The following is a 4,979-nucleotide window of genomic DNA, read 5'->3' on the forward strand; positions in this document are numbered from 1 at the left end:
TGTGTTAGAAACCCACCGCTGTCATAGTTTACTTTATATTGGCGTTTTTAAACGAACTCAGAGTTGCAGTGTTAAAACCAAAAAATAAAAATTGCTGGAAACTTTAGTAAGATATCGAATGAGACAAACTCTTCACAAAAAAAAATATTTTTAAAATCGGCGTCGTTCGTCGCAAAATTGATTTTTTAATTCATTCCTGCGATGTAGGTATCGCGGCCAACACCAGCACTTATTGCCCATCTCTCATTGTCCTTGAGAAGGTGATGGTGATCCGCATTCTCTCGAGGCCTCCTTTTCTGATACTTCCAGGCAATCTGCAGAATAAGTTTGGAATTAGGTCAGCCGTCACAGCATGCCTTCTTGAAGTACGTAAATATTCCAGGTCTCTCCTGAAACCTTTTGTTTCCTCAGAACAGGTCTTTAAATCTCCAAAACCATCCAGAGGGTTCCGATTGAAGAAATTAAACGATTTGGATAATTGATTTCAATAGGGAAAGTACCCACTGCGAGCAGGGATCAAAGCTGCACAGGAAAACCGCAGAGACGGGAGTCCGCGAAAATCCAACCAGCATAAACAAATTCACTGGTTATACTATCAGTTCCCCTTAATATCGTGACAACTTCATTCAAATCACAACTTAATCTTACAAATTCAATATCATACAACGCTGATTTTTGTAATCCTCTCCGCGTAATTTCTCCTCGAGTCCGGGTTTAATTCCTCTTTAATTACATTGCACTCACTCAAATATGAATATTTATTTCCTGCATTATAAATAATAAACAGAAACAACACAATTATAAACCAGTACTACGGCGAAAAATAATTGGTATGCGTGTAATTTACAGAGCCGGAACAGACGCGATGGATGGACAGCCCCATTTTGTGCTGAATGATTCGATGATTCTATGTCTTATTTTTTATAAGACAGCTGAAAAGGCAGCTGTATGCTGGGAGCACTGATACCGCACAGCATCTGCATGTGGCTCTAGTGCCATGATCGATTAGTGCGCAGTATTTATATGACAGTACAGGCACGCGAAATGCCTCAACTCTAACAGACAATGGTTTTGCTAGTAACATGTGCAGCGGAGTTGAAGGTACACTTGGTCGGTTCCCAAACTTTATCTACTTATTAGAGTTTCCATGTGAGCAGTTAAGTTCCTCTGGGCCGCAATATTGCAAGTGCAGGTGAGAGTTTTACAACAGCGTTTTTGTATTACAGATTTAGAAGAGGGAGCGGGGCCGTTTCCATTCATAAATCAGTAACTCCTAAGTTAGGAAAAATGATCTAGAAACAGACTCTAATTCAACGCTCTGACAATGGTTTTGGCACAAAGTGGAATATGTGTAAACACACGGAGTATCTGTATATGCTTCCGACATAATATTCAACACAAGCAAGAATTCCGCTGAACAGCTTGTTGAGAATTTCGATAAAGATCATCACATGTGTTCGACGTTTGCAAGCGATCAATTAGACGTGGGAAATGAAGTTTGACGGGAGCGGACAAACCGCCCCGCTCGCTGGGAGCAACCCTACTCCTCAGACTACCACTGCCATTTATAGGATTTTCGGCGTTTTTTTGATTTGAACAATTAGGCAGATGTTGCCAATGGTGCTGCAAGAAACACATTAAAACCGTTGAGGTGTTAGGACTCGGGAGCGGACCGGTGAGGTGTTAGGGCTCGGGAGCGGCATTGTGGCGCAATGGGTATTGCATTGATCATTTATATCATTCTATTATACAGATACATTCAAAGGTTATCGGCTCAAATTTTAGGCAGGGTTTGGTGTTTAGGACACCGGAAGTGAACATGTGGAGCAAAACCTCATCTGTCTTCATTCCGGCCGCAATATTTCGAGAATCGGACCAAAGAAAGAGACACAAAATAACTAAAAACTTCCGAAGCCCGGAATCTTTACGTCTTCAGCAAAACGCGCTGCCAACTGCGCTATTCCGGCAATTCCAATTCAATGACCCACAGTAATGAATGAGTTGAAGGTGTGCTGCAAAAGCTCCTCACCGAAACTTGAATAAGTAGTAACACGGGTGGAACGCGAACCCACAACCATTGAATGATTGTTTGAAGTTTACCTAGAAATCTAATGTGCTACAGATTGCGACACACGGCCGAATACAGAATACATTTCTGAATTAGTGACTTTGTGCTTCATGTTAGTGAATGTAAGATTTGATATGTTTTGAAGGTATCTCCTCAAATCATTTAACCTCTGTCTTTTCAGCAACGCATTAATGAGAGAACCAAGCACATTGCTCCGAGAAACCCTTCTCTAAACGTGAAAAGATGACAGTATTTACTGTGAAGAGATTTGATTTATTCGGACGGACATCTGGAGTAAAGGCCGCCACGACACAGGTGTGATACGATCACACAGTCTTATAATCTGGAGTCAGACGGATACAATCCTGTTGTGTCTCAAATAGCCCCACACAATGAGGCGCTTCTTCTACATAGTGGCACTTTGAGACATCGCTTCCTTAATTCTAACTTTGTGACACATGAAGGTTTTCCAATCCCCACAAGCTCCCGCGGGGTATAAGGCAACCATGTGAAGCAGCATTCTCTGTCAGGTTCCATATCCCGCTCGCTTCTGCCGCCTGCAGCCAATGATCGACAACTAATCCAATTGTAGAGATAGGGCGCAGAGAATCAGCAGAGAAAGTGGCATGATCTCAAAATACAAAATAGAGGGACAGCATCAGGGGAGCAGGTAATGTTGTGGGGTATGGAATTCGGTCAGAGCTGCAAACAAATAGGTGAAAGATAGAGATAAATATTTTCCGTAGTGGGAGGGTACAGTTAAATGGGAGCTACATGTAAAATTAGAGCTAACCTGTCCAAGGATAATGAAAGGAATCGATTTGCTCACAGAAGGTAGGAAAATCCTGGAAATTCCTCCCCTAAAAATCGGTTGATGTTGGGGGTCGATTGACAATTTCAAACTAGTGATTGATAGATTTTTGTTAGACAAGGTTATGAAGGTGTATGGAATCATCGCACAGGCCAGCCCTGATCTAATTAAATGTCGGAGCAAGCTTGAGAGGCTGAATAGCCACCTCCTGTTTCTCTTTTCCTAAGAACGTAACAGGACAGAAACAGAAACAGCTGCAAACACACGTTGCATTTTATTCATATTTAAAAGCAAAATAACCATGCCACGCGCAATGATGCTGTCGTCAGGGAAGAACTCCCCCGACTTTCCTGTGGCTCGCTTGCCTCTCTCACCCCTTGATCCAACACGCTGCATGTTTTTAAACCTTGTTTTAAATCTGCTGCTCTGAGCCAGTGCATTCTGCAGTCTCACAACTCTTTCTGCAAATATCGTTTCACTGCTTGCTTCTATGTTTATTGTTATGAATCTCGTTGAGGTGAAATGGGACTGCTTCGGACACCGATTTAAAATATGGCTTATTGGAAACACGTTGGGGTCATAATCTCGTTCGCACAGAACTGAATCTAAATCGTTCAAGTTGGAATATTGTATTTTCTGGATCACAATAAACAATATCGTGTTATAAATGTTGGCTCCTCATTTCCCTGGTGTCAGAGGAGGAATTGTCTGCGTCCTTTATTTATTTCACGTTAGAGACAAACATAGGTATCCATTCAGAATCAACGCACGGATTGACATCGAGATAAATGCAGCGAGAGATACAGGCATCATTGGCACACATGGCGGAATAGACAAGAGAGGTGCTTAAATACAAAATGGACTCAAGCTCTAAATGCAAGTGACAGGTGGCTGATAGATATGAGTGAGTGGAGGCGATAGAACAAAGACGTGGTTGGAATCTGTGGCTTAACTAGTCAAAGCGCCTATCTAGTAAAAAAGATTCTCGGTTTGACTCACAGCGGGGCTGGCACTTACTATCTTCATGATTCACAAAGGGTGAGTTTCTTGCCATGGAACAGTGCTGCAATCGTTTTAAACGTAACTGGGGTTGCATTAGTTCCCATTCTGGATTAAGGCACTATTCAGTGCGTGGCCTTGGTCGCTTACCACTGTTGCTATAATTTCTGGCGGGGTCGAATTTGGCCTCATCAAAAAACTATGTATTTTCTGACCAGCGCCGTGTGTAACTTTGCTGCAATCAGAAGAAAACCGTGACAGCTGGTGTGTGGCGCCGTGATCGTATAGTGGTTAGTACTCTGTGTTGTGGCCGCAGCAACCTCGGTTCGAATCCGAGTCATGGCACATCTCGCTTTATTTAATTTATTCACTACAGCACCTGCTGATAGAACACAGCCAAACATCTATCCTTACAAAATTAAACACATATTACGTTTTTAGCGGTGGGCACATATTTACTCCTTCAAACACACCTCTTCTCCCAGATTTTTCTGCCTTACACAATCAATCGCACTCCTTTACTTGGCTCACAATTCTCCCCGCAACAGTTTGTCTGGTGATGGCACTGGCGCGAGGCTGAATGATGAAGGTGATTTGCTTCAATACTATAGAGGTCTTGTCAATTTCATTTAACTCACCGGGCGAAACATCTTTTTTTCCGTTCTGAATCTGTCTCAAAACCGACCATTTCTGAAAGTCGCTCACTTGAAGTAACGGAAGTCCCTTTGCTTACAGAAGCTGATTGTAGATTTTCAATATTGTCGATTTGGGTGCACGGGCACGACAAGCGGCGAAGGCACGTTGTCACAGGGGAATAATGTTTGGATGCAAAAATAAATAAACGGAATGGCTGATCGTGTTGCGACACTAGGTGACCGACTTTGTAACGCGATGGACTATGAATCCATTGTATTCTGCACACGTGGGTCCATTCCCATCCTCGTGGTTAGTGTGTTAAATATTTGATGCATGATATTCTTTTGTCAATCACCTGAAAATTCTTATCCAAATTCACCTTTTTTCCCTAGCTTGCTACACTCAGCTCATGACCTGTCTCAAATTATTAATATATACTTTAATGGGAAAATAAGGCAAGAAAAT

At 42.3% G+C, this 4,979-nt stretch overlaps 1 non-coding gene across 1 annotated transcript; it reads left to right on the top strand.

Annotated features, from left to right (window-relative positions):
• Positions 1-4,151: 4,151 nt before the first annotated feature.
• trnah-gug (transfer RNA histidin (anticodon GUG)) lies at positions 4,152-4,223 on the top strand. The gene has a single exon. It is a non-coding gene; the product is annotated as a tRNA-His (tRNA).
• The last annotated feature ends 756 nt before the right edge of the window (positions 4,224-4,979 follow it).

The sequence above is a fragment of the Pristiophorus japonicus genome, unplaced genomic scaffold (genome assembly GCF_044704955.1).
Source record: "Pristiophorus japonicus isolate sPriJap1 unplaced genomic scaffold, sPriJap1.hap1 HAP1_SCAFFOLD_79, whole genome shotgun sequence".
Classification (NCBI taxonomy): Eukaryota; Metazoa; Chordata; class Chondrichthyes; family Pristiophoridae; genus Pristiophorus; species Pristiophorus japonicus.